At 37.6% G+C, this 13,945-nt stretch overlaps 1 pseudogene; it reads left to right on the top strand.

The window, feature by feature from the left end:
- The first annotated feature begins 803 nt into the window (after positions 1-803).
- Positions 804-5,245, top strand: LOC120014205 (annotated as a pseudogene).
- The last annotated feature ends 8,700 nt before the right edge of the window (positions 5,246-13,945 follow it).

Here is a 13,945-nt window from a genome sequence, read left to right as displayed (position 1 = left end):
TGAAGAATAATCTTTGAATAATTAAATGAGTAAATGAGAGACGAGATAAGAAAACGGGAAAATAGAGATTTGGAAAAATAGAGATTTGTCAGGGTCATTTTTCACCGAGTATTTTTCATGCATGCATATACATTATTTGGTGTATTTGATTTAATTTCTCATTTCAATTGCACTTAATCAATTTCATTACAAATACAACTCAAAATCGAAGTTCAAAATCCAATTAATTTTAAGTAAACTCCATTCTCAAATAAGTCAAATCCAAAGCCCAACAAATTTAAGTCCAACCATTAACCCAACCTATTTTGTCCTACTCAAATGCCAGCAATTTTACCCAAGACCCAATTAGCCTATAAAGTCCAAAAGTCCACAAGCCCATGAATCATTGGCTCATAACCTAAGCCCCATAACCTAAAAAAACCATGAAAAATTCTTAATATACAAAGGTGGGGGAGGGATTTCATGAGGGATAGGATGGAGTGGGCAACACACAAAGAAAAGAAAGGCAAACAAGAAAAGACAGAGGAAGGAGATTAGAGAGGGGGTGGTATGAAACAAAGGAGAAAAGAGACAAAAGATAGAGAAGAATAAAGGAGAGTGAGGCGCAACTAGGGTCAAACAAATAAAACAGAGGGGAAATGCTACTGGAGTAGGAGACAGAGGGAGACATTGTAGAAATAATGCAACAACTCATAATAACTTTGAAAAATCATATGAGTCACTAAACTTATGGCTCTGATACCACATGTAAGCATGTGGCTCCGATACAATTAGTACAAATTTAATTGAAGAATAAGTGAGATATGTGGTGTGGATTAAAAGGTAAGAAAAAGACAAAAAAGGTAGGGTTTTTCTTGATTCTCATTTGGGGTTATAAAAGGAAGAGAAAAATTGGGTTTTGGGAGGCTTTTGGTAGAGAAAAAGGGGAGAGCCGCACAAATCAAAAGGGAAAAAAATAAAGCAAACGTTGCCGCACAAGTTAGAAAGCAAGAGAAGCTGCAGGTCACTAGTGGAGAGTCGGGAGGAGAAGAAGGTTTTGCTCTCAATGATTCTGTTTTTTTGAGAAGGTAATATTCGTTCACACTCTATGTCTTTTAGGTTCTTCTTCTCAAGTGTTAGTTTCCTGATTCTTATCTCTACATCTCTGGGTTCATTTATTTGAAGTTCTTCGTAATACTCTGCACCAAACTTGACTAACTTGTGCTTGTTTTGGCTTAAAGTTAGTGTATGCTTGTGTTCGAAGTTTTGCTTATTGTAGTTTGTTTCATTGGTTCGTTTTTGATAGGATTATGCCTTTGCTTGTTTGTGATTATATATTTGATTTGATTGTGAAATAGAGTCTGAGTTTGTTTGCTGGTGACTGGTTCGATTATGAAGTAGGGTCTGGGTTTGTTGTTTGTGACTAGTTCGATATAAGATTCTGGTGGATGAGCTGATTTCTGTGCATGTATTATATCGGATAGCATTCCGATCAGATCAGATCTGATTTGAAGATATGTTTATATATAAAATGAAAATTGTGTTTATATGTGCAAATCTCATAATGTGGTCTTGAGTTGATTTGAATCTTAATTTCATTGTGAGTATTCAATTTTGACAATTCTTTGTGTTTGATGTTGGATTTGGACCGAGTTGGACAATATTTGGGCCGAAGTGTATATTTGGAAGATTTGGACCGAAGTTGAGCAACCGACGGGCCCCATGGGCAATATTCGGATTTTTATGTACAATATTGTTATTTTTCTTTTTTTTATATTTGTCATGTATATATCCTTGTAAAATATAAACCTTGTAATAGGATAGTGAAAATAGTGGATGTAAAATAGATTGAATAGTCTTAGTGTATGTGACTTGGGTGCAAATTTTCTAACTGGCACTATTCCCCCAGAAATAGGAAGCCTGAGGAGTCTCTCTAGGTTTAGTTTGTCTAAAAACAACCTCTCAGGCATCATCCCTACCACTATAGGGAGCTTAAGGAACTTGACAATTCTTTACCTCTATGAAAATGAACTTTCAGGTTCCATACCTCTAGAAATTGGGAATCTTAGATCACTCAGTGAGCTTGACATGTCAAGTAACACTCTAAATGGTACAATTCCTGCTTCTATTGGGAACTTGACTAATCTATCATTTCTGAACTTTTTTGAAAATAAAGTCTCTGGCTCCATACCTCTGGAAATAGGGAAACTGAGACATCTTTCTCAACTTTCTTTGCTTGGAAACATTCTTGCTGGTTTTATCCCTACTTCCATTGGAAACTTGAGTAATTTATCTATTGTATATCTTTATGAAAATGAATTTTCGGGGTACATACCTCCAGAAATTGGGAATCTTAAATCACTCCGTGAGCTTGACATGTCAAGTAACAATCTAAATGGTACAATTCCTACTTCTGTTGGGAACTTGATAATTTATCCGGTCTTTATCTTTTTGAAAATAAGCTCTCGGGCTACATACCTCGAGAAATAGGGAAATTGAGACATCTTTCTGAGCTTTATTTGTATAAAAACATTCTCACAGGTTTATCCCTACTTCCATTGGAAACTTGACTAATCTATCCCTTCTTTACCTTTATGCAAATAAACTCTTTGGCTCCATACCAGAAGAAATTGGACTCTTAACATCTCTAAAAGAACTAGCCTTTTCAAATAATACGCTGACAGGCACCCTCCCCACTTCAATACAAAAGTTATCAAACCTTTCCACTCTCTCGCTTCGCTCCAATGGTTTGTCTGTAATCAAATCTCATGAAATCGGATCTCTAAATTTACTCAATGATTTTGATTTGTCAATCAACAATCTTATTGATACAATTCCTCGGTCCATTGGCAACTTGCGAAAATTAACTCATGATGGGCTTGCTTACAACAAACTCTCTGGCACCATTCCACTGGAGATAAGTAATCTTACTCGGTTGCAGTTTTTGGTATTATTGGGAAATAGCTTCACTGGTCATTTACCAAAATGCTTATGTCACAGTGGATCACTTACGAAACTTGCCGTCAATGAGAATCATTTTCAACATCCTATCCCGAAAAGCTTGAAAAGCTGCACCAGTTTGATTAGAGTCAGGCTAGAAAGGAACCATTTCGTCGAAAATCTATCGAAAAGTTTTGGCATATATCCTCACTTAAACTACATAGATTTGAGTGATAATAATCTGCATGGCGAGGTTTCATGGAAATGGAGGCGTTGTCACAATCTCACAAGCTTGAAAATGGCAAGGAATAATATTTCTGGTCGAATTCCAACAGAGCTTGGAAAGGCAACTAACCTTTCTTTACTTGATCTCTCCTCAAACCATCTTGTTGGAGAGATTCTGAAGGAATTGGGAAAGTTGACATCATTATTCGAACATGAGCTAAGCAGTAATCAACTTTCAGGCAACAAACCAGGAGAACTAAGAGATTGCAAGAAGCTACTGAAATTGAATTTGAGCTGGAATGGATTCTTGGAAGGAATTCCATCTAAGATTGGCAAATTACACTTCCTTTAAAGCCTTGATCTCAGTCACAATACGCTAATAGGAGAGATTCCTCCTGGCCTGGGAGAATTGAAAACCGTAGAAACCTTGAATCTCTCACATAATAAGCTCTCCGGTAGCATCCCATCAAGTTTTGGTGATTTGTTAAGCTTGAATTCCATTGATATATCCTACAACCAGTTAGAGGGTCTTGTTCCTGACATTGGACCTTTCCACGAAAAAGTGCCCTTCGACGCAGTTAGAGATAACAAAGGTTTGTGCAGAATTGTTACTGGTTTGAAGGCTTGTCCTACTTCAACCAACCACCGTCGAGAAAAGAAGAGAGGCAAAGGAGTTGTGATTATAGCCACAATCTCCATTGTATGTGTTCTTTTGCTGCTGCTAATAATTTTTGTGACTTTTTTTCGCTCTTGGCAAAAGAGGGCGAAACAAAGAGAATAAACAAAGGGAAGGACCAAATCCGAATCCATTGACAATATGGAGCTATGATGGAAAGTTGGTGTATGAGAACATTATTGAAGCAACTAAAGGATTTGATTCCAAGTATTGCATTGGAGTGGGAGGGAATGGAAGTGTGTACAAAGTTGTATTACCAACTAGACAGATTGTGGCTGTGAAGAAACTACATCAACTACCAGACTGCGAAGTTGCAAATTCAAAATCTTTTACAAGCGAAATTATTGCTTTGACAGAAATCCAGCATCGGAATGTTGTCAAGTTTTATGGTTTCTGCTCACATTCGCGGCATTCGCTTTTGGTTTACGAGTTTTTGGATCGAGGGAGCTTGGAAAGGATACTTTGTGATGAGGAACAAGCAATGACATTTGATTGGATTAAGAGAGTGAATGTTGTGAAAGGTGTAGCCAATGCTATTTCCTATATGCACCATGACTGCTCACCTCCTATAGTTCACAGGGACAAATCAAGCAAAAACGTTCTGTTGGATGAAGATTATGGAGCTCATGTCTCTGACTTTGGCATTGCAAGAATTTTGAACCCCAACTCAACCAATTGGACTTCATTAGCAGGCACATTAGGGTACACCGCTCCACGTAATTTCCATCTTAATTTTTCTTCCACTTTACCTTCTTAAATTAGTGAAATCTTTGTAGCTCCATGGATGTAGGCACATTGTCAAACCACGTAAATCTCGTGTCTGTTAATTTCCACACTCTTAATTTTGTTGTTTGCATCCTTTAAACTATAACATAAACCACCTGAAAATAATGTGCGTTTTTTTCCCATTAATCTTTTTGCTACTCACTGTTATTTATGACTATCAATTCCTAACACTAGGCACATCAAGTAAATGATTTTTTTTGCAGAACTTGCTTACACAATGGAGGTGACCGAAAGATGTGATGTTTATAGTTTCGGGGTTTTGGTGTTGGAAATACTGGTAGGGGAGCATCCGGGGGATCTCATCTCATCTGTGTCATCGTTGTCGTCTTCTTCGACTTCAACAGTACATCATTTGCTATTGAAGAATCTGTTGGATTAACGTCCTTCATCTCCTACGAATCGAGCTGGAAAGGAAGTGGTGGCTGTTGCAAAAATAGCAGTCTCATGCTTACAATCCAATCCGCAATCTCGGCCCTCTATGCAACAAGTTTCTCGGGAGTTATCAACTCAAAGAGGCACTGTGCATAATCAATTTCACTCCATTACAATGGGACGGCTACTTGATGTTGAGTATTGATTCTGCATGTTGAAAATTTGCACTCATAATTGTGGCTCTTTTAGAGTTGCATGTGTTGCTACTTGCTAGTACTAATCTCAACCATCTTATATGAGATAAATAATATTTTGAGCTGGCCATGCCCGGAGTCGGTTACCCTTGCCAAGAACATCCATATATATATGTGATGATATAATAATTCCTCACCTCACACAATTCAATCATGAAAAGAAAACGACAATTTAGACTGACGTTTTGGAATGGAACCTTGTAATCATCTTCATTCAACGCCTCATTTGTGAGGGGAGGGGAGGGTGCCAAGTGCCAACAGACCAAACTCCTCTGGCCAAAGGTTAGGGGTTCAACTTCCCCCTCCCAAGGTTCCACGGGGTCTATTGTAGTAAAACTACAGTGACTCCACTGTAATGACTTTTAATGCCACTATATTTTTTTTTCTTGAAAAAATTGTGAATGCTTTTTTTTGAGAAACTAGTACCAGCCAGAGGCGGATCCATACTATATGCACACAGTGAAATTTTGAAAAAAAAAAAATTCTTTTTTATATTACTCTTTAGGTACTAGTTAAGACAAAAATTAATCAAGTCTCCAATGAAAATTAATCAGACCCCCAATAAAAAATAATTAGGTCCATTCTCCATATAAGGGTATAAATGATCGGTTACGATCATTTTTTTGTAACTTTTTGATAGGAATTGAATCGAAACAATGGTTGGTTATTGGTCGGTCTATTAAATAAATATGCAAATTTTGTTCAAAGATAACCGATCAATCGATTTGGTTATCGGTCTATTACGGTTATTTAGTTATTTTTTTAACAATCATAGACCCCAATAAAAAATAATTAGGTCCATTCTCCATATAGGGGTATAAATGATCGGTTACGATCATTTTTTTATAACTTTTTGATAGGAATTGAATCGAAACAATGGTCGGTAATTGGTCGGTCAATTAAATAAATATGTAAATTTTGTTCAAAGATAACCGATCAATCGATTTGGTTATCGGTCTATTACGGTTATTTAGTTATTATTTTAAAAATCATAGATTCAGGTTGAAGAGTTAGCCCTCCCCACTAATGTTGGAAATCCAAGCCATCCCCTCTAGGCTACGGGCCCACACATTTGTTTTTGGATCGTCGCAATTGGTTCTTAAGCCCAAAAAAATAGATCCTTGTATGAGAGGTGCAATCATTTACTTATATACAACTTGATTGGGTTATGTCAATTCAATGTGGGATATTAGTCTTGAAACTCCTCCGCACTCTGAGTTATGCCAAACCGAACAAATGGATAAGTTTTGAAGGAGCAGTTGGGAAGTGGCGATGATAGTAATCACAAGCAATTGTTGATTGCTGTACACTCAGTTTTCTTGGAGCCTGGTTTCGTTGGGTTTGATTGAGCAAATTTGCAGCATTCGAATTCCGCCTCGGTACACTGTGCCTCAACTTTTGCATAACAAGTCTAATAGTAGCATGGCTGTATATGTTGAATTGAAGTTTCCAACAATTAGGGCATATGATGAATGTTGTTTTAGCAAAAGGGAGCAGTGCATATATTGTATCATCTGTGTTTGAATGAATAGAGTTTTTTACAGCAGGAAAACCCAGATGAGTATGAAAAACAAGTACTTGAATTTTGGAAGATTGTCAAGGATGGACTTGTTAACACATCTATGTGGTCATACTTGTTTGGTACTTCCACCAGGCTTAGTGAGCTAATGCTCAAGATTTTGAATTTCCTTCCCGAGGTCGATGTTACTAGGATGAGTTGTGTTTGTCAGAGTTAAATAAGTTCTCATGTGTCGTAAATAATACTAGCTCAATTCAACGTAACAAATCATGCGGAAACAAAATAGAGAATAATGACAATCACATAGAAGAAACAAGTTTAATGAGGTTCGATAAATTGCCTACGTCCTCATGGGAAGCCAACGAGTTTCACTAATATGAATGAGGGTTACAGAGAAAACCTCTCTATCAGGTTAGATAATGGGGCCCAATGGAATGTAAACATTAATTTAGAGGTCCTCTTTCTTCAATTCCCAGATTATGAAGTTGGTTACTGAAGAATGTGTCCAGACCTACACCCTTCTATGCCTTGAGGCAGCAGGGAAACCCCAAAATCCAAAATCGGAGATTCCATGAAAGATTTACAAATGCCAAGTTGCCAACTGGGTTGAGCTATGGTGAACCAAGCAAAGATGGCGACTTTGACATACCAACTAAACTTTCCCGGGACCCACCGCTACCGTCCTTGACGAGAGGCAGTTCTACGTGATGCTGGCAATGCTTGAGTTCCACTTAGTCAATAACTTTCAATTGGACGAGCTGGGCCTGGATTTTGGTTTCAATCCCGACAAGTAATCCAGACAATAAACTTATTCGAGTTAGAGTCCGGACAAGTAAACCAGTATGTTTGGACCCGGACCCGGTTTTAAACCAGACAAAAGTTTGTTGTTTGGACCTGCATTTCAGATATATAACTTATGCCCAAATTTAGTTTAATCCGGATCGGACAAATTCGATCATCAGAACCCGACATACTTTTGCCACCCCGAACCCTAAGTCCCTAACCCCATCTGGTTGCGTGGAGAGATCTTAGATTGCAAATGGGAGTGAGGGAGATCTTAGATTTGTCATCATGCACGGTGTATCCGCATCAATTCTAGTCTATTGTTGGCGACAGAGCACTAAGTCAATTGCATTTATCAACCACACGACTTGTTATCCAACCAAGTAAAGTCTTCGTGGAGATTTTTTGTGGAAATTTTTTTGTGGTAATTAAGTGCACTGAATGCACATTCTTCATTTTTGAAGTTTCTTCCAACATCACTTAAGTTAGTCCAACCAATCTACATAAGAAGATAAATTTATGTAGATAAATTTTCCACCATATCTTTGTGGTGCAGTTGCAATAATTACAAATTTTGCATTTTAAAATATTGTTGGGTTTTATTGAATTACTACTTTAACTTAAGTTAATTAGTCCAACCTATGGTCCATATGCAGACAAAGAAAAACTAAGGTCTCCAAAGCCTTTTACTATATATAACTACCTTACAGACTCTACATATCTATGCATATATAGAAACAGTATCTCTCTACATTTCTTGTAACAATTACTAGTATTGCAGCCACCAACAACGATGCTTCCATGCCAGCAGGCTTTGTTCTTACTTGCCATTGTGCTACTTTCATCCTTCCAAGTCTTGGCTTCCACCCCATCTACAACTTCTTTCACTTCTGCTAGAAATGAACCAGAGGCCCTTCTAAAATGGAAAGCCAGCCTCTCCAAACACACCCAATCTCTCCCACCTTCATGGGTCGTCGCCAATGGGACTTGCCATTGGGAAGGAGTCACTTGCAGCAAATCCGGAAGCATCGTCAGCTTGAACCTCTCGAGTCATGGTTTAAGAGGTACACTTGACAGCCTCAACTTCTCTTCCTTGCCTGATCTCCTTACTCTTCAGCTAGGAAATAATTCGCTTTCCAGAACAATCCCTTCTAACATCAGCAGCCTCTCCAAACTCACCACCTCAACTTGTCCTACAGTAAGCTCTCAGGAAATATTCCTTCTGAGATAGGCTTGCTGAATAGTCGTAGTGTATGTAACCTGGGTGCAAATTTTCTAACTTTTTGCAATACTGTCACAGCAAAGGTTTAGTGCAGTAAGCGCACGGCAGGAGAGAAAAATATTAGGGTTTTTTCTCCGATACCATGTCAAACATATAACATAGAAGCTTAAGTTTTTTCTTCTCCAATAAGAGGTATTATATAATTACAGTGTTGAAAACATGCAACTTGCGGAAGCGTATAAGGACCTCATAGACATAAACGATAACTAAACAAGTTTCAAAAATTTCTTATCAAATATTAATCACCATAGCATAAACCATATATCAATTAATTGCATAGATTATTTACCTTTGAGATCTCTCCGATTTGATCTCTAACAATTTGGAATGAAGGATGGAGTCAGCGAGTTTGATACTAAGCTCAAACCTGCGGATCTTCCACCGTATGCACCAATTCCCAAACTTGGATTGAGAGGGTGGTCTCTTTTCTCCAAGAACCTAAAGAACACAAACCAAAATTAATGGAAACAATTATAGAGTAGAGAGGCCAACTGGTGTCTCAAAACTTGTGTTAACAAAACACACACTAGGTGTGTATTTATAGGGTCGGTCACACCTAGGGTTTTCTCCCTAGGTGGGCCGGCCCCTAAGCCTCTCCCTCTCCTAATTCTGGTTCGTTTTGGTTTTCCTATATCTTCTAGTATTGGGCTTCTGGGCTACAGTGGGGACCAACTAGGAAAAATAAAACATGAGCTTCCTATGAATTTAATTGTCAGCCCAAACCCATAGACATAATTATAATTCATAAATTCTAATATATTCCACTAAAATATTATAATTTCACTCCCCGTTTTATCTCAAATTAAATATGAGCCTTTCGTTATACTTGTTCATAAAATTCCTCGCATTAAGTTACAGATACCTGTCAATTAAATATGCCACTGACATATAATATTTAATTGACATCTTTAAATATTTTCTTGAGCTTACCGCTTAACTTATTTGAATGTGTCGGATTAATTAAAATCCACCTGCAGGGTTTTGACACAATCTCAAATCCTATAAGCATTCTCAAGAGGGTATCATCAAGCCATAAATGGACGTGAATTTTATTAACAGATTATTTTTCATCGTACATTTAATGCGGTGACCCAACTCACTTGGTGTTTGTTGGCCTGTACAAAAAGACCTCACCCTTTAGTAAATCAAAGTCTCGTACAGTAAATGCACATGTACTAATAATCTTTAATAAATTAAGAAAATGAACAATTCTATAACATCTGTGTGAGTGTACAATTTTTCGTATAATCAGACTGGGAAAATTGACTCACACGTAGTCCTCATCAATCCACTCCAAGTGTACTGGTATAGTAAGTTCAAGCTTTGCCTCTCTCCGTAACCAAGATAGGTATACTAAAATAGTATACCACAGCCAAGCCGACGGTTTGTCCAATTCTGTCTTAGCTGTGATCGCTTATTTATATTCGATAGAAACTTATGAACTGATCTTCAGTGTGTACGTTTAGACTCTACACACCAATTCATATACCATATAGAATAAAAGACACTGATGCCAATATGTATTTTCTCATTTTAAATGCTAAATATATTTTATTCAAATAATAAATCGAGTTTGAATATTACATAAAATAATGGCCTTTAACATACTATTCCTATCAATCTCCCACTTCTGCTCAAGGCCATGACGATACACATCTTATTGCTAGGCCCTCCAAGTGTCCCTCAAATGGTTTTGTTGGTAAGCACTTGGTGAATGGATTCGCCAGGTTATCCTTTGATCCTATCTTCGTCACTACGACGTCACCTCTCCGTACGATTTCTCGTATCAAGTGATACTTGCGTTCAATATGTTTTCCTTTTGAATGAGCCCTTGGTTCCTTTGAATTTGCAACTGCTCCACTATTATCACAGTAAAGTGTAATAGGCGACAGAGCTGTAGGCACCACATTCAAGTCTATAAGAAAGTTTCGGAGCCACACTGATTCTTTAGCTGCCTTAGAGGCTGCTACATATTTAGCTTCCATAGTGGAGTCAGCAATACAAGATTGCTTGACACTTCTCCAACTAATGGCTCCACCTCCCAATGTGAAAACATACCCTGGAGTTGATTTCCTAGAATCTTTGTCTGATTGAAAATCTAAATCTGTATACCCAGTAGGTATAAGCTCATTAGACTTGTAAACCAGCACATAATCTCTCGTTCTCCTTAGGTACTTGAGTATGTGCTTTACAGCAATCCAATGTTTCATACCTGGATTAGATTGATATCTGCTAACTAGACCAACCATATAACATAAGTCCGGTCTAGTACATATCATGGCATACATGAGGCTTCCCACTACCGAAGCATATGGTACTTGGCTCATTTTCTTTATCTAATCAACATCCTTAGGACATTGATCTCGAGATAAAGTGACTCTATATCTGTAAGGAATAAATCCTTTCTTGGAATCTTTCATGCCGAATCTTGCCAAGATGGTGTCAATGTAGACTCCCTGAGATAGGCCTAACATTCTTTGTTTCCGATTTCTTAGTAGTTTGATCCCAAGAATGTGGTCAGCTTCTCCCAAATCTTTCATTTCGAATTGACTATCAACCATACTTTAACAGTAGATAATATGGCTACATCATTTCCGATGAGTAATATATCATCTACATAAAGTACTAAGAATACCACCACACTTCCATTGCTCATTCGATAGACACAAGGTTCATCAGGACATTGCTCAAATCCATAGGATTTTATGGCCTGGTCGAATCTTATATTCCAAGACCTAGATGCATGCTTGAGTCCATAAATGGATCTCTTAAGCTTGCATAACAGGTGCTCTTGGTTTCTCGCTACAAATCCATCTGGTTGCATCATATAGATGCTTTCGTCCAGACTTCCATTTAGGAAAGCTGTCTTGACATCCATTTGCCATATTTCATAATCATAATATGCTGCAATGGATAAAATTATCCAGATAGATTTAAGCATGGCTATCGATAAAAAGGTTTCCTCATAATCGATCCCTTCTTTCTGAGTGTACCCTTTCTCAACAAGCTTAACTTTGAAGGTTTCAACCTTCCCATCCACCCCCTTCTTTCTCTTGTAGATCCATTTTTTTACACCATTCAGTGGTTCTACAAGTTCCCATATTTGATTTGAGTACATGGACTCCATCTCAAATTTTATAGCTTTCTTCCGAGATATTGCATCTTTATCTCGTAGAGCTTCTTTGTAGTTACTGGGATTAGTAGCTTGTTCAGTTGAGATCATTTCATACACTTCACCCAATAGAACATACCGACTAGGTAACCTAGTTACCCTCCCACTACGACGAGGCCTTATTAGTTCATTTGGAGTATTTTGGTGTGATGATTCTGTTCGATTTGTATCAGGATCTTCACGTTGATCTGGTTGATTCCCCAACATGTCCTCATCATCCCTCTGAACAGAATCATTGTTGGGATTCCATAATCCTCCCATTATTATGTGGTACTGGATTGTTATCCTCAACTGGTGTTTCTTGAGTTGGTTGGTTTCCTTGTGTTTCCCCTCTTAATTCCTCAAGAACAATCTTACATTTGGGTTTGTGATTCATCATATAGTCTTCTTCTAAGAATCGAGCATTGGTGCTGACAATGACCTTCTGATCCTTAGGACTATAAAATAAACCACCTTTGGGACCTCGAGGGTATCCAATGAAAAAACATACTTCTGTTCTTGATTCCAACTTCCCAGTGTTCCCTATCAGCACATGGGCCAGACTATCCCATATCCGTATATGGGCCAAGCTGGGCTTTCGTCCTATCCATAATTCAGTAGGAGTAGTTAGTACTAACTTAGAAGAAACTAAGTTCAAAATATAGGCAGCTGTTTCTAGGGCATAGGCCCATAAGAAATTAGGCAACTCAAAAAAACTCATCATCGATCTTACCATTTCCATAAGAGTCCTATTCCTCCTTTCTGTTGTGGTGTGCCTGGCGTAGTCAGTTGGGATGAAATCCCCTCTGCGTTTAAATATTCCATAAACTCTCCCGAGAGGTATTCGCCACCACGATCAGATCGTAGTGTTTGATACTCTTTCCTAAACGCTTCTCCATAACTACCTTATAGCTTTTGAACATCTCAAAAGTTTCAGACTTATGGTGCATTAGAAAAATATATCCATACCTTGAGTAATCATCTATGAAAGTGAGGAAGTACTCATAACCTCCTTTTGCTTGGATAGTCATTGGACCACACACATCAGAATGTACCAACTCCAAACATTCTTTGGCTCTATAGACTTATAATGTAAAGATTATCTACTGAAGTACCAGAACAGATAAAAGGTTTATTGTATCTGATAACAATAGAGTTATCAAACTCAAAACAATATCCATTCAAAGCTAAAGATAGAACTTGTAGTAACCGGTATTCGTCCGACCAAAAAATAAAAAATAGAAAAACACAAAAAATGCAAAAGCCCGTTCTTGAGACCGCAAGCTCACAAAAATTCAAAAAGCCACTTTTGGACCCACAAGCCTACAAAAACTCATTTCCTTGACCCATAAGCCCACGGATATTCAAAAGTTTGTTTCTTGGATCCTTAAGCCCACAAATACCCAAATATAAGCCCAACGCAACCAAACCCTAGAAATTATCTACAAAATAAGGAAATTAAAAAGATTTTGGGAAATAAAACCTTAAAAAGGAAAATGTGACAATTTTTAGGGTTCTACAAAAGGAATGAAAAATACAAAAAAGGAGTAATTTTCTTAGGGTTTCTAAAGAGAGAAAAAATAAGGTTTAAGGGGACTTTTTGGAAAAAGAGTAGAAATAGGGATTTTGTGTGAGGTGGTATGGTATTATATAAGGGAGCTAAGGGAGGTGAGAGACACACAATTAAGAGAGGAAGAAAAAGAGAGGAGGCGTGAAAGAAAGGGAAAAAAGAGGGTTTTGGCTTTTGGGTGAAAGAAAAAATAAAAATAAAGGGAGAGAAGACAGCCGTAGGAGAAAGAAAGAAAAAGAGAGAAAAAGAGAGGAAAAGGAGAGGAAAGAAAGAGAGAAAGAAAGAAAGAAAAAGAAGAAGAAAAGAAGGAAGGAGAGTTTAGTTGATTGTCATCTTTTGAGTTCTGTTCTTCAAAGGTAAACATTCTTTGTATTCACTTTGCCTTGCTGAAAAGAATATCTAGATTTG

Source organism: Tripterygium wilfordii, chromosome 14, assembly GCF_013401445.1.
Source record: "Tripterygium wilfordii isolate XIE 37 chromosome 14, ASM1340144v1, whole genome shotgun sequence".
Classification (NCBI taxonomy): Eukaryota; Viridiplantae; Streptophyta; class Magnoliopsida; order Celastrales; family Celastraceae; genus Tripterygium; species Tripterygium wilfordii.
The sequence above is the reverse complement of the archived record's forward strand: the minus strand, read 5'-3'. Positions and strand labels throughout refer to the sequence as shown.